Source organism: Pelophylax lessonae, assembly GCF_965119305.1.
Source record: "Pelophylax lessonae genome assembly, chromosome: 3".
Classification (NCBI taxonomy): domain Eukaryota; kingdom Metazoa; phylum Chordata; class Amphibia; order Anura; family Ranidae; genus Pelophylax; species Pelophylax lessonae.
The window spans coordinates 511,872,551-511,896,469 of record NC_138770.1 but is presented as its reverse complement, the minus strand read 5'-3'; the positions used below and the strand labels follow the sequence as shown (position 1 = coordinate 511,896,469).

General features: G+C 44.9%; 1 protein-coding gene across 9 annotated transcripts in view; it reads left to right on the top strand.

Moving 5' to 3' along the window:
* The window catches only part of UTRN (utrophin), a gene marked incomplete at its 3' end in the record, with an annotated part of 1,040,500 nt that overhangs the window by 533,575 nt on the left and 483,006 nt on the right, over positions 1-23,919 (top strand). The gene's annotated exons all lie outside the window — the stretch shown is intronic.

The following is a 23,919-nucleotide window of genomic DNA, read 5'->3' as shown; positions in this document are numbered from 1 at the left end:
TCATTAGAGTGGTGGAAGAAGCTGTCTCCACTCAGCATCCGATGTCCTATTAATGTCATTTAAAAGCAGAAAAACAAAATTACACTATATCTAGAGTGACCAGACTACTGGAGGATTTAAAGTGGTAGCACCCTAGTTTGTTCAAATACGAATAGGGGCTAAATGGTTAGCACTGTAGTCTTTGAGGGCTGGGACCCTGGGTTTCACAGTATCTTCATGGAGTTGGTATGTTCATTGAGATTTCTTGGATTCCTTTGGTTGCCTTCTACAATCAAAAAATGGGGTGGAATGATAATAATCTGTAGTTCAAACATGGCCAGTGATTGTATAACAATGGTAGGAAAATCATGTTGTGAGTTGATTTCTTAAATTCCAGATATTTGGTTCACCAAAATTAACACAGAGACAGGTTTTGGAAAAGCCAAATAAAGGATCTTGTCTGCAGGCTGCTCTTGTTTCAACATGTTACATATTTTTCTTTCCTTTGTACTACAAAGCTTGTCTTTTAATCAGAGCAAGTGTAAATACATAGCAAATATGCAGTAGTAAAATTGCTGTTTCGCTGTAAATGACTGTTCTGCAAAAAAAAAAAAAAAAAAAAAGGAAAACACTCACCAGTACGTACAATACATACACTTAAAGGGAAAAAAAAAACAAATGTTCCATTTTGTTAATCGAGAATGAAAACTGAAGGACTGGCTAGAGCTTTATTAGTAATATTGTTGAATTCCAGTAGATGGCACCCTTAGGTAGTGACAGAGCCTTTGAGCTGGAGAAATAGTTCTGTTAGCAAAATACACTCATAGTATATCATGATTGCGATTCTTCCCTCCCCACTTCAGGCTTTTATTTTCTTATAGGTGAATGCAAATGAGTGTAAAACTCTGAGAACATGACTTGTCATCTTTCTTTCAATATTCTGCGGGGGGCGAGATTGTTCTTAGCATCCTGCCCAATTCAGTGTAACCCTTGAGGGATTTCTTTCGTCCTAGTTAGGAGGTTGAGTGAAGGCAAGCAAAAAAAAAATCAATGTTGAAAAAAAAATTAAAAGTGTAAATACTTCAGCTTGCTGACTTTGGAAGTGCATATAAGTATTTTTTTTCAAGAACGTTTATTTGGTGTTTATAAATTTACTACATACAAGTTAGCAGTGTGTGAGGCCCTGGTCACATCCGGGCGTTCTATAATCACCATGATTCTGGAATGTGGTAAAATTGCTGCAAAACCCACAACATGCTCTTGAATGCTATTATTATGCCAAACAGGCATTTTGTAACTCAACAAAAACACGTGCAAAAACAGCTCAAAACCTTGGTTTCCAAAAACGTGCCAAAGTCTGTTACAAAAAAAGGTACAGTAGCTACTTGGGTGTGTTTTTGGAGCAGAGAGCAGCCCATTTAAATGAATAGTGCTGTTCCAAAAATGGAGTAAAAAACACACATTAAAAAAAAAAAAATTATCACTGTTCAGCATCACTCCACAAAGTGGGTACTACCCCAGTGGCGGCTGGTGCCCAGTGGCGGCTGGTGCTCAAATTTTTTTTTTGGGGGGGGGGGGGGCGCAAACAGAAAAATGTAATAGGCATTGCTTTGCGGCAAAAAATGCTGTAAAAAATTGCGTGACTTTGAGGTCGCAAAAGTATGAAAGGGGCCTTCAGTAATTAAGGTATAGTGTGCCCCCTTTCAATGCAGAGAGACCAGTGTGCCCCCTTTCAATGCAGAGAGACCAGCGTGCCCCCTTTCAATGCAGAGAGACCAGCGTGCCCCCTTTCAGTGCACAGTGACCAATGTGCCCCCTATTAATGCACAGTGACCAGTGTGCCCCCTTTCAATGCACAGTGACCAGCGTGCCCCCTTTCAATGCAGTGACCAGTGTACATGCTCCCTTCAATGCAGTGACCAGCGTACATGCCCCCTTCAATGCAGTGACCAGCGTACATGCCCCCTTCAATGCAGAGATCAGCGTACATGCCCCCAATGCAGAGACCAGCATACATGCCTCCTTCAATGCAGAGATCAGCGTACATGCCCCCAATGCAGTGACCAGCGTACATGCCCCCAATGCAGTGACCAGCGTGTGTGTCCCCTTCAATGCAGTGACCAGCATACATGCCCACAATGCAGTGGCCAGCATACATGCCCCCAATGCAGTGACCAGCGTGCGTGCCCCCAATGTAGTGACCAGTATACATGCCCCCAATGCAGTGACCAGTATACATGCCCCCAATGCAGTGACCAGTATACATGTCCTCAATGCAGAGATCAGTGTGCGTGCCTCCAATGCAGTGACCAGTATACATGCCCCCAATGCAGTGACCAGTATACATGCCCCCAATGCAGTGACCAGTATACATGTCCCCAATGCAGAGATAATCGTGCATGCCTCCAATGCAGGGACCAGCATACATGTCCCCAATGCAGAGATCAGTGTGCGTGCCTCCAATGCAGTGACCAGTATACATGTCCCCAATGCAGAGATCAGCTTGCGTGCCTCCAATGCAGTGACCAGCATACATGTCCCCAATGCAGAGATCAGCGTGCGTGCCTCCAATGCAGTGACCAGTATACATGCCCCCAATGCAGTGACCAGTATACATGCCCCCAATGCAGTGACCAGTATACATGTCCCCAATGCAGAGATCAGCATGCGTGCCTCCAATGCAGTGACCAGTATACATGTCCCCAATGCAGAGATCAGCGTGCGTGACTCCAATGCAGTGACCAGTATACATGTCCCCAATGCAGTGACCAGTATACATGCCCCCAATGCAGTGACCAGTATACATGTCCCCAATGCAGAGATCAGCGTGCGTGCCCCCTTACTTACCTTAAGCAGCAGCGGCGGTGATCGGCTCCTCCTCAGTCCCCCGAACGACTTCTTCTGCTTGGTCCTGGCGCGTCTCTTCCAGTACTTCCGGTCCCGCCTCCTCCTCGGCCAATGGCATGGGGTTTGCCTTGCGGCCAATCAGGAAGCGCATATCGGACGCGCTTCCTGATTGGCCAGGAGGAGGATCGGTGTGACAATAGCGAATTTTCATTCGCTATTGTCACACAATGGGTGGGCTCGGGACGCACTGCTCTGCGCCCCGGGACCACCCTTTCCACCACCCTATTAGAGCCTCTGGCTCTATTTAGGTGATGAAAAAAAAAATCCCCATTGAACTCCATGCGTCCGGCGCCCCTGCATGCAGATTAGGGGGTCAGACGCATGGATGGGGATGCAGCGCCCCTGCGCCCCTAACGAGCCGGCCGCCACTGTACTACCCTCGGGAAAGGGGAAAAGGACCCACAGTTTAAAATCCACACACATACAATCCAATGAGTGCGCCAAAGATCCAAGATAATATAATGATAAAATTGATTTATATCAGAATAAAACCAATACATTGTGGGGGCCAAACACACACACCCTTTATCAGGGCTCAAAAGAGAAGTACAGCCAAAGCTTGTTTGGCTGTACTTTTCCTGTGGTTCACAGGAGTGCAGTTCATTCTGCACTCCTGTGACCCATTTTCAGCAGACGGTCCGTTCTCATCCGATTCCCCCATAGAGAACAGCAGGGACCTGACAGCTCTGTCTCCGCACACAGCGACAGAGCTGCCATCCGCCTTTTCAGCGTGGGGATCGGTGGATAGATCCCCTGCTGAGATCAACAGAGTCTGCCGACGGATTCCCCTCTGTGAAAGGGGCCTTAGTGAGCACTTCTCCTTTGCCGAGATAATCCATCCACCTCACAGGTGTGGCATATCAAGATGCTGATTAGGCAGCATGATTATTGCAGAGATGTGCCTGAAGTGGGGTACACACTAGTAGAAAATCTGCCGAAAATTCCCGTCTGAGGTAAAATTGTACAATTTTCGGCTAGTGTGTACACAACTTTCAGCAGCAGATGCTGACATCTTCAACGAAAAAAAACGGAGGGACAAACACCAAAATTTTTATCTTCCGTCCCCAGACGACCAATGTTCGTTTAATGTGTATGCAGTACATCCATGAAAAATCGGATACAAAGACCACACATGATCTGAAGTTGCTGATGACCCGGAAGTCTAGGAACAAATGTCCCAAAAAAAAAAGAAAAAATTGGACGAGAAATTTTGTGAACATTATGCACTGTCAACTAAAAACGGTTATGACCGTTGAGCACGAGAGAGAAAAATCGGAGGATATTTCGTCCGATTTTCGTCAAGTGTGTACGAGCCTTTAGGCTGGCCACAATAAAAGGCAACTCTAAAATGTGCAGTTTTATCACACAGCACAATGCCACAGATGTCGAAAGTTTTGAGGGAGCGTGCAACTGGTACGCCGACTGCAGGAATGTCCACCAGAGCTGTTGCCCGTGAATCGAATGTTCATTTCTCTACCATAAGCCGCCTCCAAAGGCGTTTCAGTGAATTTGGCAGTACATCGAGCTGGCCTCACAACTGCAGACCACGTGTAACCACACCAGCCCACAACCTCCACATCCAGCATCTTTACCTCCAAGATCATCTGAGACCAGCCACCCGGACAGCTGCCTCAACAATCGGTTTACATAACCAAAGACTTTCTGCACAAACTATCAGAAACTGTCTCAGAGAAGCTCATCTGCATTCTCGTCGTCCTCATCGGGGTCACGACCTGACTGCAGTTCGTTGTCATAACCGACTTGAATGGGTAAATGCTCACATTCGATGGCATCTGGCACTTTGGAGAGGTGTTCTCTTCATGGATGAATCCCAGTTTTCACTGTACAGGGCAGATGGCAGACAGCATGTATGGTGTTGTGTGGGTGATCGTTTTACTGATGTCGACATTGTGGATCAAGTGGCCCATGGTGCAGGCGTATGGTATGTACAACAAACACAGGTACATTTTAATGATGGCATTTTGAATGCACAGAGATACTGTGACGAGATCCTGATGCCCATTCTTGTGCCATTTACCCATGACCATCACCTCATGTTGCAGCATAATAATGCATGGCCCCATGTTGCAAGGATATGTACACAATTCTTGGAAGCTGAAAACATCCCAGTTCTTGCATGGCCAGCATACTCACCAGTCATGTCACACATTGAGCATGTTTGGGATGCTCTGGATCGGCGTATACGACAGCATGTTCCAGGTTCTGCCAATATCCAGCAACTTCGCACAGCCATTGAGAAGGAGTGGACCAACATTCCACAGGCCACAATCAACAACCTGATCAACTATGCGAAGGAGATGTGTTGCACTGCGTGAGGCAAATGGTGGTCACACCAGATACTGACTGGTTTTCGGACCCCCCCAATACAACAAAACTGCACATTTTAGAGTGGCCTTTATTGTGGCCAGCTTAAGGCACACCTGTGCAATAATCATGCTGTCTAATCAGCATCTTGATATGCCACACCTATGAGGTGGATGGATTATCTTGGCAAAGGAGAAGTGCTCACTAACACAGATTAAGACAGATTTGTGAACAATATTTGAGAGAAATAGGCCTTTTGTGTACATAGAAAAAGTCTTAGATCTTTGAGTTCAGCTCATGAAAAATGGGGGCAAAAACAAAAGTGTTGCGTTTATAATTTTGTTCAGTGTATGATTAAACATAAAATGTCTATATAGGATGTTCACCCAATAGTGCAGTCAGTGCTCCACATACCTAACACTATATTTATTTGCTTTTATGTGTTTCTGTTCTGAGGTTTTGGAACAATTTAAAATTAGACAATAAATATTGCCTCTGCCCTGTTCTTGTCGGTCTTGAATCTGCTCTGTGTTTTGGTGCTTTACCCACAGTTTTGGCTGGAAGACAATAAATAGTATGGAGGAAGCCATCTGTATCTACTGCAGTAAATAATTTAGTCACTAAAGAGTCTCCTTCTTCTATGACTTAATGCCTGGCCTTCTGTCCCCTGTATAACTCATGTATTGCTTTGCTGTACAAGGAAGAGTTATAGGTACTGAGGTTTGTTGCGAATCATAATATACTACTAGAGCATCAGTGGCTAGTCACAAAGTCACTGAGAGGGCATCATAACATAGAAATAGCCTGTCCCAAGCAAGATATTTAGGATCAGCGGAATATCTCCAGAAACTGTTGTACAATGTAATAAAAAAAGTGTTTTCTGTAGTTGTAATACTTTATTACTTACTCTCTTGACCTGATCCAAAGGTGTTTATACATATGTATTTTAAACTATTTGAACTAATCAAGTTATATACAACAGTTAACATTATATCATTCTAGCCAAAATGTGTTCAGCAACACTTTCTGCAACCAGTGTTACAGGAATGTGCTTTACCAGTGATAATGTGATCACAGTATTACATAGAGAGAAAATATCCATATTATGTCACTTGTGGAAAAAAAAAACTATTACAATTTTATCTACATCAACAATTCATTTTTAGGACAGGTATTTGAGAGAAGCACGTTCTTGATGTACACTGTAAGTTCAAAATTTAGTTGTCATACATGAAAACAACATATACATAACTTTCAGTGACAGCTGCACTCACCAAATATCCACATAGAAATATAATTAGATAATAAATCCAAATGTGTTGTGCTATCCAACAATTAAAGTGCAAATGCATAAATAAATATAAAAAAAGCATAAAGTGAAGATTGCAGAATAAAAAAATATATTCATATAAGCACTCAAAATGCAATCCAAAAAAGTCCCACATAATCAAGAAAAGCGCTCAGTGCAAAGTCTATAAAAAAAAATCACGTGCAATGAATTACAATGATCCAGCAAGGTAAATGACACTTTTTACCCAGGTGTGTACCACCACTCACAAGCTGCTTACCAGATTATATAATCTGATAAGACCTCAAAGAAGGAGGCCTGGCTGCGCTTTGGGGGGGGGGGGGGAACCCAAAGGGATGGATATTGACCCCAGGTTTCATATGGAACTCATCCCACCGGCGGTAATGATCCACATGGTATATAAAGCTCAATATTGGACAAGAGGGAGAAAGTATCTCATAAAGCTCCTAGTTCACTCCCTGGTCATCTTGCTCCTCGACTACTGCAATTCCTTTCTCATTGGCTTACCTCTACATAGGCTATCCCCCCTTCAATCCATCATGAACGCTACTGCCAGACTCATCCACCTTACCAATCGCTCAGTGTCCGCTACTCCTCTCTGTCAAGTCCTCCACTGGCTTCTGCTCACCCAACAAATTCAATTCAAAATACTAACAACATCTTACAAAGCCATCCACAGTTTAGCCCCCAGCTACATCACTAGCCTAGTCTCAAAATACCAACCTAATCGCTCTCTTCGATCATCTCAAAACCTCCTGCTCTCTAGCTCCCCTGTCACCTCCTCCCATGCTCGCCTCCAGGACTTTTCCAGAGCCTCTCCAATCCTATGGAACTCCTTACCCTTATCTGTCTGATTATCTCCTACTCTATTAGCTTTTAGACGATCCCTGAAAATCCTCCTCTTCAGAGAAGCCAATCCTACCCACACCTAATAACTATACTTACATTTTCTCCATCAGCTCATCCCCGACAGTTATTGCCTTTTGTGCGCAAACTGATGGCGCTATATAAATCCTGTATAATATAATAATAATAATAATAATAATAATGTAGTGGTTAATAAAATCCAGCTTTTATTGAAGTTAAAACTACTTACAAGCATAGGCAGATAAATTGCATTGAAACACAAATAATTCCCGATCAACACCTCGGTGAGCATGATGATGTCACTGCTGTAGCTCTGCCCGACACGTTCGTCCTATAGGATGTCATTACTGGGGCAATGGAGAAAATGTGTAATTTACTTTGCTGGATCATTGGAATTCATCGGCACATACATTTTTTATGGACTTTGCACTGAGCATTTTTTTTTGATTATGTGGGACTTATATGAAATTTTTATTGATTTGCATTTTGACCACTTATATGTATACATTTATTTTGCAATCTTTAGTTGATGTATTTTTTTATATGTATTTATGCATTTACACTTTAATTGGTGGATAGTGCAACACACTTGGGTTTATTATACAATTTAGGTTGAATTGTAGCCTGTAATCCAAAGTTTCGGATATGGTTTTCATCTCCAAAAATGCATGTTTTATGGGCTTAAAGTGACTCCAAAAAAAAAAAAATAAATCTATTCAAATATCTATTCTTAAGTTTAAAAAGTGCATTCTATTGCTCTTCTTCTCCAAATTCTTATTTTTGTTGCTGCTGTGATTTGACTTTCTATTAGAGGGTGGTGCTAAAGTAAGGGAAAAAAAGTTTCTCTTACGTCCTCCGACAGTCGCCGCCTCTTCATATTCGTCACATATGGGGTATTAGACTTTGCTCCGAAGGAGTAGCTAGGCAACAGAATATGTTAACAATAAAGCTTTAACATATCCCACCCTCAAGGGGTGGTCCCCTCAGTCAATACCCTCCTACTTCCTGCAACCATATCTCAGTTTTAATGTCTAGCTTGTCAGGAGTGGCTGGCTCTCTCTGTGCTGGGACTTTCTGTCCCAGACTCTTTCTTCTTTTTAATATTTTGTTTGAGTTTTTCTCTCTACCTTTATTTAGCTGTTATTTTGTCAGCGTTAGTTAGTTCTTCGGACGAAGAGGATCATGCGGACTGGGTCTCGGGCTGATCCCCCTGGTCGCAGGTCGTGGGTCAGTGGCTTCCCAGTCTGCCATCGAGCGTTCAGCCAGGTAACGCTCCTGGCACAGTGAACGACCCATCCCTGTTCGGTGCAGGGATGATTGGTGAGGTGGCTACCTCACTGGACGCTGTGCGGTTTCTTAACCCCCATTTTGTGCGTCTTGAATTGCGACTCTCCCTGCCTCATGTGCAGCGGCTTGTTCGCCTGTGCGGGTCCCCCACGCCATGTGAGGTAAGTGTATTTATGTGGGGACCTGTCTGTCTGGGGGGGTGTCAGTCTGGGACTGTGTAACCTGCCTCTATTCACACTGCTTGTCTCCCTATCTCTCGGCTGCATGCTGTGGGCTGCAAGGGGGGGGGGGAGCTGTATGACACTGTGTGTGTCAGACTGGTCAGTGTGAGAAGCTGTGTGCTGTGGGGCATGTTTTTTGGCATGTTTGGGCATATACAGCGATCGCTGCGACGATCTGACATGTATTCTGATATTGGAATGTAATGTGTGTTTTAATGCACTGTGGAGCGGCGGTTTCGGCGCCAAACGACGCCATTTTGCCTACACCCGCTCCGGCCGCATGGTTTACATGCATGGCGGCCATTTTCTTGTAGCCTCCATAGGCTTACATAGAAGCGCCCTGGCAGCATCACTTCCTCTTTCCAGGAACACCGATCGAGGCAGCAGCAGCGGCGAGGGTCTCCTCAGGTTTTATCCTTCTGTTCTTGCTATCCATTGCCTGTGTTCAGTTTGCATATTCCCTGTGGGGGTCTCATTGTGCTTGAGTGTGGTGCGGTGGGCTGCGCTTGCCGCGCTTGCTTAAAAGGGGCAGTTAACCCTTGGTTGTCTGGCATTACAGGGGCAATGGATTCTCAGGAGGGCAAATTTCCTACAGTATTGGTGGAAAGCCAGGGGACCGCTGTTTCCCCCCCAGGGGGGGATTTAGCCACTATTGTGGCTGGCCTTGCTGCTCAGGTGCAAATGCTGGTGGCTGCTCAATCTACTAAAAGGCCCAGAGTTGCTCTTTCCTCTGATTCTGAGGGTGAAGGTGATGGGGCTGTTCTGGCAGGGGCCTCCTTATCGGGGTCCCGCTCCTCTCTTGATCTAGTGGGGTCTGAGGTGGAGGCTGAAGTTGAGGGGGTTGATAATTCTCCCCCTGGCTCGCCTGAAGAGCTTGCAATCATGGATGAGTTGATTGCTTCCATTAAGCAAACGCTGCGTTTGCAGGACGAAGTGTGTCCCCCCGCTGCCTTGGCGGCTTATGGGACGCAGAGGAAACGCAGGACGCCGCAGGTTTTTCCCTGCAATGCTGATTTTCAGCGCGCTGTTAAGGATCAATGGCGCGATTTGCGCAAACCTTTTGCGGTACCAAGTAAATTCAAGCTGCGTTATCCTTTTTCGCCTGCCACTGATGAAAGGTGGTGTGTGCCTCCACCAGTGGATCATGCAATTGCGGTTTTGAACAAAGCCACTGCGATTCCTGCAGAGGGTTCCCCTGTTTTCCGTGATGCCACGGATAGGAGACTGGAGTCTCTTGCCCGTCATACTTATTCTGTTACGGGTTCTATGCTTAAGGCTCTGTTTGCTTCTCTCATGGCGGCCCAGGCGATCGCAAGTTGGACGCAGATGCTTAGGCGCGTCCTAGTGGCCGACTCGGCCTCGCCGGCGACCCTGGATATGGTGGATCAGATCCACCAGGGTGTCATGTATCTGTGTGATGCGGACCTGGACCTGATTCCGTTGGCTGCACGTGTGCACAGCGTGGCGGTGTTGTCTCGCCGCCTGGTTTGGTTGAAATGTTGGTCGGTGGACCAATCTTCACGTAAGACCTTAGCCAATCTGCCTTATGATGGGTCTCGCCTTTTTGGGGAGTCCCTGGATGTGTTGATTAAGGGGATCACCAGGGGTAAGAGCACTCTCTTGCCCCATTTCCCCAAGGCTAAGGGGGCTTCTGGGAAGAAGCATGCTAATTTTCGCCCCCCTCAGGGGTCCTTTCGTGCCTTTCGGCCGCACTACAAGGGCAAACCATTCAAAGGTCAAGGCTCTCAGAAGAAGCCCTGGTCTGGTAAACAGAAGTCCGGCCAATCCGGACCTGCAGCCCATAACAGTTCGGCCTGAAGGGGCGCCCTCACCCAGTTTTGGGGTGGGGGGACGCTTGCTCGGTTTTCTTCAGCCCTGGTTGGCCCGTGTGCGGGACAGATGGGTTCTGGAAATCGTTCGATCTGGTTACAAGATCGAGTTTCTCTCTCGGCCGGAGAGCAGATTTTTTCCCTCAAATCTTCAACTGTCTCCAGAGCGCTTGCGGGACCTGCACCTGGCGGTGCGGGACCTGAGGGCTCAGGGAGTGGTGGTTCCGGTGCCTCATCGGGACAGGTTTCGGGGGTTTTATTCCAATCTGTTCACCGTGCCCAGAAAGGAGGGCAAGGTTCGTCCGATTCTGGACTTGAAGGCTCTGAACCGCTCTGTGCGGGTTCGCAAGTTCTGCATGGAATCCCTGCGGTCGGTGGTGGCTGCCCTGGTTCCGGGGGAATTCATGGCCTCCATCGATTTGAAGGATGCGTACCTTCACATCCCCATATTCGAGGGTCATCAGAGGTACCTTCGATTTGCCATTGCGGAGGATCACTACCAGTTTGTGGCGTTGCCCTTTGGTCTCGCCTCGGCTCCGCGGGTCTTCACCAAGGTGCTTGCACCGGTTCTGGCATTATTGAGGGCCCAGGGCGTTTCTGTCCTGGGGTATCTGGACGACATTCTGGTTCGGTCTGCGACCAGCCAGGGTCTGGAGGAGGACCTGTCTGTCACGATGCAAACTCTGCAGGAGTTTGGTTGGACGATAAATTTTCCAAAGTCGACACTGAGTCCGTCGGTTCGTCTCCCCTATCTGGGAATGATACTGGACTCGGTGCAGGCGAAGGTCTTCCTGCCGGAAGACAAACTCAGGACTCTCCGGGAGGAAGTCAGGTCCCTCAGGGACGTTCCGAACTCGTCTCTGCGGACGTGTATGAGATGTCTGGGATTGATGGTCTCGGCCTTCGAGGCGATTCCTTTCGCACAGTTTCACACGCGGGGTCTCCAAGCGGAGATCCTGTCCAGGTGGGACGGGCGACCTCAATCTCTGGATCTTCAAATCTCGTTGAGTCTTCGCACCAGGGAAAACCTTCTGTGGTGGCTCCAGTCCCCGTTGGTGTCCGGGGGCAAGTCGTTTCGTCCGATCTCGTGGACGGTAATCACCACGGATGCCAGCCTGTCGGGCTGGGGTGGAGTTCTGGGCGTTCTGTCCGCTCAGGGGACTTGGTCGGAGGGGGAGTCTTCCCTTCCGATCAACATTCTGGAATTGCGTGCGATAAGTCTCTGTCTTCATCGCTGGACGGACCGGCTGCAGGGTTGCCCGGTTCGGGTGCAGACGGACAATGCCACGGCGGTGGCCTACATCAACCACCAAGGGGGCACCAGGAGTGCCCGAGCGGCTCGAGAAGTGGCCGACATTCTGTCTTGGGCCGAGACTCATGTCCCGGCGATAACGGCGGTTCACATTCCGGGAGTGGAGAACTGGCAGGCGGACTATCTGAGTCGCCAGACCCTGGATCAGGGGGAATGGTCTCTCCATCCGGCTGTCTTCCAGACGTTGTGCGCGACGTGGGGTCTTCCAGATGTGGACCTGTTCGCGTCTCGCCTCAACAACAAGGTGAAGAGGTTCGTGGCAAGGACGCGCGACCCTCGGGCGGACGCGTCGGACGCGTTAGTGGCCCCGTGGCATCAGTACAGGCTGATGTACGCGTTTCCACCGATTCAGTTGCTGTCCAGGTTCCTTCGCAGGTTACACTCGGAACGCAACACGGTGATTCTTGTGGCACCGGACTGGCCTCGCCGGTCCTGGTACGCAGACCTCGTGAATCTGGCGGTCGACGCCCCGTGGCGTCTGCCTCTTCGAGACGATCTACTGTCTCAAGGACCGATATACCATCCTGCTTTACAGTCGCTGGCTTTGACGGCCTGGCTGTTGAGACCGAGGTCCTGAAGGAGAGGGGTCTCTCTCCGGAGGTCGTTCATACTTTAATCAATGCGAGAAAATCTTCCTCGGGGAAGGTTTATTACCGTACTTGGAAGGCCTATTTTGCCTGGTGTGAGTCCAGGGGGTTTTCACCCCGCACGTACTCGGTGTCCCGTGTGCTGTCTTTCCTTCAAACGGGTGTTGATCAGCGTTTAGCGCTGGCTACGATAAAGGGTCAGGTGTCTGCTCTGGCCGTTCTGTTTCAACGTCCCGTGGCTTCCAACCCATTGGTTGGCACCTTTGTTCAGGGTGTGCGGCATCTGGTTCCCCCGAGGCGGGATCCTCTGCCCCCTTGGGACTTGAATCTCGTTCTATCTGTGTTACAACGTGCTCCTTTTGAACAGATCAGGGAGATCTCGTTGTCTATGTTATCCAAAAAGGTCGCCTTTTTGGTGGCGATCACTTCGGCTCGCAGAGTGTCGGAGCTAGCGGCTTTGTCCTGCAAGTCTCCGTACCTGGTTATTCATTTGGATAAGGTGGTCTTGCGACCTAATCCTTCTTTTCTTCCGAAACGAGTTTCGGACTTCCATCTTAATGAGGATATTGTCTTGCCTTCGTTGTGCACGAAGCCTAAACATCCAAAGGAGGTGAGATTGCACTCTCTGGATGTTGTTCGGGCGATAAGGGTTTACCTTAAATCGACTGAGTCTTTTCGAAAGACGGACTCCTTGTTTGTTCTTCCAGAGGGTCCTCGGAAGGGCATGGCGGCTTCGGCCTCTACCATCGCCAAATGGATCAGGCAGACCATTGAACAGGCCTATGCTTTGCAGGGGAACGTTCCCCCTGTGCCTGTGAAGGCGCACTCTACTAGATCTCTGAGTACGTCTTGGGCCTGTCGTCATGGGGCTTCTGTAGCCCAGGTGTGTAAGGCGGCGACTTGGTCGACCGTGCACACTTTCACAAAATTCTACAAAGTAGATGTTCAGGCATCGGCGGATGCTTCCTTTGGCCGCAAGGTTCTTAGTGCGGCTGTTCCCTAGGGTCCCTTGTTGGGGACTCCTGGCTGTTGGGATAAGTTTTGTATCCCCTGGTTTTTTGTCTTTTCCTGGGTTGTTGCTCCTGTTGAGCACTTGTTTTTTGCTGTTGCCCAGCTGGTTTCCTTCCTTTGGTAAGGTTCCTTCTTTGATGCGGAGACTGCGTTGCCTTTCGGCGCGGATGCGTTTCCCACCCCTCATGTTTGCACTGCTTTGGGACGTCCCCATATGTGACGAATATGAAGAGGCGGCGACTGTCGGAGGACGTAAGAGAAAACGGAATTTTTGTAAAATCTTACCTGTAAAATTCCTTTCTCTGAGTCCTCCGACAGTCGCCGCCCCCGCCCCTCTTTTGGGGTTTGATTGTATACTCTACTGCTATTCCACTAAAACTGAGATATGGTTGCAGGAAGTAGGAGGGTATTGACTGAGGGGACCACCCCTTGAGGGTGGGATATGTTAAAGCTTTATTGTTAACATATTCTGTTGCCTAGCTACTCCTTCGGAGCAAAGTCTAATACCCCATATGTGACGAATATGAAGAGGCGGCGACTGTCGGAGGACTCAGAGAAAGGAATTTTACAGGTAAGATTTTACAAAAATTCCGTTATTTGATCCCCTGCTGAGTTTATACAGTTGCCCACTGACAAAGAAAGGATCAGTCCATAATTTTATTGGTAGGTTTATTTAAACAGTGAGAGAAAGAATAACAACAAAAAAATACCAGAAAAACGCATTTCAAAAAAGTTATAAATTGATTTTCATTTTAATAAATGAAATAAGTATTTGACCCCTTCACAAAAGATGACTTAGTACTTGGTGGCAAAACCCTTGTTAGCAATCTCAGAGGTAAGACGTTTCTTGTAGTTGGCCACCAGGTTTGCACTCATCTCAGGAGAGATTTTGTCCCACTGCTCTTTGCAGATCTTCTCCAAGTCATTAAGGTTTCAAGGCTGACATTTGGTAACTTGACCCTTTAGCTCCCTCCACATATTTTCTATGGGATTAAAGTCTGGAGACTGGCTACGCCACTTTACTAGACCTTAATGTGCTTTTTCTTGAGCCACTCCTTTGTTGTCTTGGCCGTGTGTTTAGGGTCATTGTCATAGTGGAATACCCATCCATGACCCATTTTCAATGCCATGGCTGAGGGAAGAAGGTTCTCAACCAAGATTTTGCAGTACATGGCCCCCGTTCATTGTCTCTTTGATGCAGCAAAGTTATCCTGTCCCCTTACCAAAAAAACACCCCCAAAGCATAATGTTTCCACCTTCATATTTGACGGTGAGGATGGTGTTCTTGGGGTTCAAGGCAGCATTCCTCTTCCTACCAAGCATAGCGAGTGGAATTGATGCCAAAGAGTTCGATTTTGGTCTCATCTGACCGCAAAACTTTCACCCAGTTCCCTTCTGAATCATTCATATGTTCATTACCAATCTTCAGACGGGCCTGTACATGTGCTTTCTTGAGCAGGGGGTCTTGCAGGCACGCAGGATTTCAGTGCTTCATGGCATAGTGTGTTACCAATTGTTTTCTTGGTGACTATGGTCCCAGCTGCCTTGAGATAATTTACAAGATTCTCCCCTGTAGTTCTGGGCTGATTTCTCACCATTCTCATGATCATTGAAACTCCACAAGGTGAGATCTTGCATGGATCCCCAGATGGAGGGAGATTGACAGTTATTTTGTGTTTCTTCCATTTGCGAACAGTTGCACCAATTGTTGTCACCCTCTCGCCAAGCTGCTTGGTGATGGTCTTGTAGCCTATTCCAGCCTTGTGTAGGTCTACAATCTTGTCCCTGACATCCTTGGACAGCTTTTTGGTCATGGCCATGGTGGAGAGATGGGAATCTGATTGATTAATTACTTCTGTGGACAGGTGTATTTTACACAGGTAACAAGCTGAGATTAGGAGCACTCCCTTTGAGAGAGTGCTCCTAACCTTAGTTCGTTACCTGTATAGAAGACACCTAGGAGCCATAAATCTTGCTGATCAATAGGGGATCAAATACTTGTTTCACTCATTAAAATGAAAATCAATTTATAACTTTTTTAAAATGCCTTTTTCTGGATATTTTTTGTTGTTATTCTGTCTCTCACTGTTAAAATAAACCTATCATTAAAATTATAGACTGATCATTAATTTGCCTGTAGGCAAACATGCAAAAACATCAGGGGATCAAATACTGTTTCCCCTCATTCTATGTTCATTCACTTAAGTCTCCTATATAAAGGATCACAGCCACACTCTCTTGTGGGATTTGTAGTGTACATAGAGCAGTGCACATGACCACAACCAACTTGCACTGCTCATTCCAAACAAATGGAAAGGTGTGAAAAGAGAGCTTAAGGAGCTCTCAAAGGACATTACAAGGAGGCAGAAAAACACAGTAGAAATCTGTTTTATGAAAAATAGATCACTGGGCCATTAAGTAGTGGATGTGGATGTATTTTTGGAAAAGTTGGATATTGTTTAGTATCACTTTAATCCAAGTAATTTCCAAGAAATCCTGTGCAAGCATCCTCTATTAAAAGCCTATGTTGGGCATTATTGGAAAGTCTGGGGCTTCCTTCTGCAGAAGCTGTGGTCAGTATGATTAGCATGGCTCTACCCAACACTATAGAGAGAATGACTATTTGTGATTCATAAGCTTATCCAAATTCCTTCCCTCGACTAAAACTTTTGTTATCACTGGGAGAGGGTATTACATGTCAGGACCATCATCCACTTGGCATATTGCTAGTGAAACCAACTTCGTAAGTTTTTATTAGCAGCTAAATTCCAGCTCTGAAGTAACCTCTAAAATGTCATAGAGTGGCCTTGACATGATGTTGTGCAAGCACGCAATAGTTATCCTCCTTTTGTCCTGTTATTTTATGCCTTTATGGATTTATACTTGCTTTGCTATTTGTCATGTTTTACCAATGCAGCTTCCCTACGTAATTTTTTAGATTGTAAACAGCATTATTAGAAATGGAACAGTATGAGCTATGGTATTATAAGTTCCTGTTGTGTGTGTGACACTTCTTGACTGACCCCATTTAACAGGAAAGCTAATGGACTTGATGCTGATCTCAATTTTCTAAATCACTGTCAGATACTTTAATGATCATTCTGACCTCTATGACTCTGCCCCCACCCCTATTCCTTAGCCCACTTGTCACTGCTTATCTAGCTAATTTTTATGACTGTATGTTTTTTCATTCTTCCCTTAATTTAACCATGAATATTAGAAAGTGGTATGAGGAAACATGTAGTTTTGAATTACATTTGTTCATACATAATATCCTTTTTATTTATTTTTTCTTTTTAAGTGTGGGGAAGGGTTTAAATACAGTCTGCCTCCACATAGAGATTTTTCTCTTACCTTTCTGACAACCAACACCTGGGCAGGAACAAAGGGCAAATTTAAGTGAGAAACAAATAGCAATACATTATTGCCAGAGGTTCTAGTCCTTCTTCACTTTACCAGAAAATTTATTGAATTATTCCCTCTGTTCCTGTTGGGTAGATTTCCCCTCACTTGTTGTTATGAATGCAAACTGTTGAATATACAAGAAGTGGTAAGATTTTCCCTATCTTTCTTTCTTTTTTTTGTGTTAATTGACAGAAAGTAAAGAGAAATCTCATAAAAAGGACACAGCAATGAAAAGTTAAAAGAGGTTCAAACTCTTCCCCTTTAAGATAGCAAACATATTGGATGGATTTGGGCTTTAAATTGAAAGTGTTAGAAAAGTGATTGTAAAGGTATTTTTTAAATTAGAATAACAAACATGGTATACTTACCTGCTCTGTGTAATGGCATTGCACAGAGTGGCTCTGAACCTCATCTTCTCTGGTCCCCGACTGGCGCTTCAGGCTTCTCTTCTTCTAAATGTGTCCCCAAAGCAAGCAGGTTGCTGCAGGCTCACTTCCGACCTGGGCTCTGAGCATCCAATGAGATACACACAGCGTGCCTCGGCCCCCACCCCCCTTTCTCTGGTCACAAGTTTGATTGACAGCAGCAGGAGCCAATTGATCCCGCAGCTGCCAAGCCTCCTGTGAGAAGAGAGGAGAATAACAGCACTGCTGCAGATGGGCACAGCGCTGGATCGAAATCGGGCTCTGGATACTTCTAAAGCAAGACTTTGGCGCATAATAGAGTATAAAACGTTGTTTTTACTGCTTTTGGTCTTAGAATTTAATACAACTTTTAACTGATTGCTATCCTTATTGAAGAATTTGGTTTTGCATTTTGATAAATGTTTGTGAGAGTGGGTCTCTTGAGAGCTTGTTATGAAAACAAAGGTAGTGCTAATCAAAAAAAAAAAAAATATATATATATATATACTGTATATATCACATACAGTACTTCCTTTCTACCATCCAGTAGGTAAAAATTAATTCTGTGGTTTTGATAGCCCAGAAGAGTGGTGAGTTACCCACTAGAATTCCAGACTAATGACTTTTATGGCACAAGTATAAGAAGGTTGGGTACTTGTATGGAATATTGTGATTCATCTGTGTTTCTATCCACACAGAGTTGCATTTGTAATATAGTAGATATCAGGGCTTTTTTCTCAGAAAATAGGTGCAGGAACTCAACCACAACCACACTGTAGGTGGCTCCGATTCTCTCACTTGCAGGGAGATTATCCAGTGGGGGGGTCGGCATCCGCACGGCACCTACATCCCCCTTGTCCCCATCCTGCACTCAGTAAGAGCTGCTCAGGAGATCGTATCTGTGGTAGCCATTGGGAGACAAGCTGTCACTTGTAAATCTAGAAGCTGGACTTCTGGGTTTACAAGTGATAGCTGTAAGCAGGGAGCAGAGGGTCTGAGCCAGAGGCGGTAGAACTGAGTTCCACCAAGTTCCAGCTGAAAAAAAGCCCTGGTAGATATTCTTGTAAGTCTTGATAGTTTGTTCATTGAAAAAATACCTTGTATGTGTATTAGATACAGACTTTTTTTTGATAATCTGTGATTGAGTATGTTATCCAAACCATGGTAATATTTGGAAGGTCGTAAGATGAATGCACTTTGCACATGGTCATTGCTTTTTATATTTCTTTATTGGATCAGCATAAAGAAGTCTAATTGTGTACATTTTTCAAAAGAAGCTTAATACACCTTTCCAGTTAATACAGCTTACGTGAAAAAGGAAGAAAAAAAAAAACAAAAAAAAACATTTGTTTTCTGCTTTGTTACAAATTGCGAGCATTTATTAAAATATTTTCTTCTCTTACCCTGGGGCAGCTGACAGCCAGGTGAGATGAGATGATCCTATCTTTATACTGATATCTAATAAAAACTGGTTCATAGTTGTAACAGTCAATTCCTTGATGCCAAACATCTTAACAGCTGTCACCAATACAGGGCATGTTTCCTAAATTTCATTGACGGGTGACAGAGATTCTTGCTCCCAAAGGCATGTGATCATAAAGTAAATTGGTGGACTACTTTGTTTTTTGTAGCTCGAAGTCACTAACTCATTTTTTTTTTCTCTGAATAATTTATCACATGAATATTTCGGGCCCTAGATGCTTAATGCTGAACAGAAATCTGTACATTACATAGTTTGTGGTTAAAGGCAATAAATTCCCTCTGGGCCATGTGCAGGTAGACTTGGAGAAAACTTTTGTGTTGATCTACCAGATAATTGGCAACATTGTGACGGCTTCATTTGCTTCCTGCAGGGTGAGTAGGCACAAAATTGACAATCTAGTCAATTATGTGCTTTGTTGCTTTTAAATTTAAACTAGGTCAAATGAGACCAAGGCAGTGGTCAAATCTACAGGTAACATTTAGATAGTTTTCCATAAAATACCCTTGCACTGCTTTTACTAGGATAGTGTTTTGATAGAAAGTAGAAACATAAGGGGTCTTGGGGGATATCAAAATGTTTTTTGTTTAACCTCGTTATGTTATGCCTTCAACATTTAACAGGCCAAAGCATGTGAAAAAAGGAACTTTTTAGGACTGAGCTGCCTGAAGGATGCATCATAGAAATTCTGTTGTATTTTCTAACTGTACCCTCCAAATAAATATGTTTTTTTTGGCAGTTCTTGCAATATTTTTTGTCACACTGTACTTGCGCAGCGGTCCTTCAAACAAAATGTTTTTGGAAATATTTTTTGGAAAAAAAAACATTTCACTGCATTTAAAAAAAAACTAAACAATAAAGTTAGCCCAATTCTTTTGTATATTGTAAAAGATGATGTCACACCGAGTAAATAGATACCTAACATGTTATGGTTTAAAATTGCGCACACTCGTGGAATGGCGACAAACTACAGTACTTAAAAATCTCCATAGGCAACGCTTTAAAAAAATTTAACGGTTACCAATTTAGAGTTGCAGAGGAGGTCTTTTTTTTAGAATCAATTGCTCTCGCTCTTTCGATCGCGGCGATACCTCACATGTGTGATTTGAACACCATTTTCATTTGCGAACGTGACTTATTTATGCGTTTTCTTTAGGGGGTGCTTTAGCTTTTTTTAAATTTATTTTATTTATTTTTTTTATTTTTAACACTGTTTTAATCTGATCCTTTTTATTGCTGTCACAAGAAATGTAAACATCTCTTGTGACAGTAGTAGGCAGTGACGGGTACTCTTTTTGGAGGGATCTGGGGTCTAAACTGCACTTCAAAGTATTCAAAATGCCGAAATGTGCATTTTTGAATACTGAGATTTTTTTTAAAAAATCGGCGCCATTGACACTCCAGCTAGCCGGCGGACATGCTGGCTGGTTGCTTGGGTCTCCCGGTGGGACAGGAGACCCTGGCAGACCTGCAGAGGGCCGTCCCCTCCCGCTCCCTGGGATAACAGCTGAGCGGCTGCTGAGCCGCATCGGCTGCTATCTCCTGAAAGCCAAATGATACAGCTGCAGGCATCATCCCGGTACAACCAATTCAGCAAGCTGACCTACAGGTACATCAGTTTGCAGGAAGTGGTTAAGATCTCCCTGCATGTCACCCACTGCTTCTTGGGTTCAGCCGTGTTCTTTTGTGCACATGTGCTTGTCCGTTTTGTCAAGTGCAGTGGGTAGCATTTCAATAGGACTGTTGAGTGTGCTCCATTCAGATCTTTTGCACGGTGCTCTGCAAAATCAACAAGCACAGACAGGACTCTGACAGACTCAGCCATTGATAACAGCCTCAATAATTTAGAAGCACTTATATATCCTGATAAGCACATTTCTCCAATGATACTCTGCTACACAAGACAATAACAAAGGTCAGCAAAGACAGCTAAGCTGAATGGTGTGACTGATAATATTGCATTCCTGTCTTTAACTGACTGCTATTACTGGATCTCAGAACCATAGGGAGGGGAAAGAAGTATAGATATATATAATTCAAGTCATAGTGGATGTTGAAGTAGATATAAAACCTATCTGGATGACATTTATTTTATATCTGAACACAAACAACTGCCATTTTTTTTTTTTTTGTTTCATAAAATACCATTCTTTCTATCCTTTTTGCATCGTAGTGTTCCTGTTCTTTGCAGCCATTACCAGTACATTTATGTACTTCAGATTCAGCTGCACGTTATTGCTCAGGACCAACATCCTGATATTGAAATTGGTGGCTCATGCCTGCACAATGTGTGAAGCTTGTAGTCACCATTAGGAGCACATGTGACAAGGTAACATCACAAGAATATAATTAGGAAACAATTGTCACCCTATAATAGGAAATGCCTAACAAGGACCTCCAAGGCAGGATTAGCATGTATTATTTTATTGACTATAGTTTTCAAAAGACTGAAAAAAACTTTTAAAACTACCTCTAGTCAGTTAGTTTAGTCAGTTAACTTTGCACATGTCGAATAAAAAAGGGATTGGCAGTTTTTTTACTGATATTTAGCTATATACACATAGGGGTTGATTTACTAAAACTGGAGAGTGCAAAATCTGGTACAGCTCTGCATAAAAGCCAATCAGCTTCAAGTTTTTTTTTTTTTTTCGTCAAATCTTCATTGAGCAAGCTAAAGTTAGAAGCGGATTAGCTACCATGCACAGCTGTACCAGATTTTGCACTTGTGGGGCAAATGAACCCCACAGTGATGAGACTGGTGTGATGAAGATGGTAAGTTAAGGCTTTGTTAAGAAAGAAGTTAAGAAAGCTTTGAATTATATCAGTGAATACAAAGCTTCCTGTGATTGGCATCAGCGAGGTGGGTGGTTGATGATGTCAAACATCCTGACTCAGACAATCAGATGAAGCTTTGTATTCATAGAATACAAAAGCTTTCTATGAATGGCTGGGTGATGCTCAAGTCGACACAATTTTGTTCCGAGTATGAGACAGGAAGATTTTGTCTTACACCCAGAACAAAGTGCTGTATACTATATGTAGCCTCAGCTACATACAGTTTATAAAGCACATTCAGCAACCACACGTTAATGAGGGAAATAGTAAATTTGGGCCAGCTTGGCCCGAACAATCTATTTAAACTGAAACTAAAGCTGGAGATCAGCTTTATAGGGGTTGTAAAGTCAGAAGGCTTTTTATCTTAATGCATTCTATGTATTAGGATAAAAAACCTTTTGGGTGTAGCAGCCTCCCTCAGCCCCCATAATACTTAAGTGTAGACTTAAGCGAGCCTCCGTCGGCGCGCACGCACCGCTGAGAGAGAGAGGTATCTGGTAACGTAGGTCTACATCGCCAGACCCAGCCGAGCCGCTCTGCTGCAGTAGCAGCAACGTGAGCGGTCAGCAAGTGGTTAAGTTAGACGGGGATTTACTATAATCATACTCCTGGTAAAAACCTATATATATTTGTAAACATGCTTGTGCACAGTTTGACCGCTTCAGTGATAGAGGTTTGAAAGGAATGACCAGATCTTAAAGATGATTTATGGCCAAAAAGGATTTTGTATATTTGCACTGCAAAAAAGTTACTTGCAATAAAGTGCCCCACCTCTGGCTGCTACAGATTTTGTTATAATCCTTATTTTTATTCAGACCAAACTCATCTATCAGTGTTGTACATTGTGTGCTAAGACTTGTGCTTCTGGCTGTAAAACAGATATCACAGAAAACCGCTCACTCCTCATTCATTAAAAACCTTCCAGTTCTTTTCACTAGGAGGTGGTTATGAGCAGATCTCCCTCCTCCAATTAGAACAATACTCCCAACAGTGAGAAAATAGCTGAAAGACTATAACGCACAGTCAGTTTATGTATGGGAGGATGTGGGGGGACCAGGAGGAGCAAACTGTTAGAGTTTAATATATGGCTGTGTGGACAATATGGCAGAGGTGTTAAAATGCAAAATATGTGGGAGCTAGCAAAAAAACATTGTGTGAATGGAAGTAGGACAGCCAGAGAAGGCTCATTGCAGTTTGAACAGAGCACATAGGAAACAATGGGTTTTTTTTTGTGTGCCCTTGCAGAGACCTGCTTTTCTCTATCGTTCGACAAACGCAGCTTCTTATCTTCATGACTCATAGGGTTATGCTCCTCCTTCTAGGAATAGGCACTAGGCAGGAAAAAAAACGTAACCATGCCTATGGGGGCTGCCCCTGCAGGCATAACCCCTCTGACTCTGCTATCATCAAACAGTTTTGTTCTGCCTAGTGTTAGGAATAGGACCTAGCTCCCTGCTGGGACTTCGGTCTTAGCTGTAACAGGGAAAGTTTGTGATTTTTTTTTTTAACTAGTTAGCTCCTGAGGAACAAGATCCAGAGGAACTACAAGCAACAGCCAGCTGCGGTTTTGCACTGCCTAATCTAGATCCTTAAGGTCTCCCAGCTTGGCCAGCGAGCTTGAGCAGGTTATAGTCCAGAACTAGGCCTTGCCACAACAGTGCCCCGATCAATGGGGACGAGCCTGTGAGTGGACAGTCTCGTTAGGACGCATGGACCTGGAAGCCCTGAGTCGCAGCTTCTGCTTGTCTGACAGCACCCCCATCCCGGATGGGAGGTGATCTGTTTTGGAGTGGCGCCCACTTGGTACCGTGTTATGGTGAGTAAAATTGACCCTCCAAACACCCTTGGCGGTCGCGGGGCAGGTATGGGCCTCTCCCTGGAATGGTCAGACCTTAGGCCTCCATCAGTTCCCTGGCACCCCGGAGGACTAATTTGGTGTACCCCTTGGCATTCCCCTACCCCTAGCAGGTTTTACCTTGGGTGGCGGTAATAATGCGGCCATTATGGCACTTATTTGAGGGGGGATTGTCCTTGGTGGATCCCTGACTAGGGACCTTTAGATGCCTATTGTTCTGGGACCCCTTTGGGGGGTCCTGGAGACCACTTGGTGTGCCATGGGGGGCCGCCATTTTGCTGTGGTTCATGATTTCTGTGTTCCTAT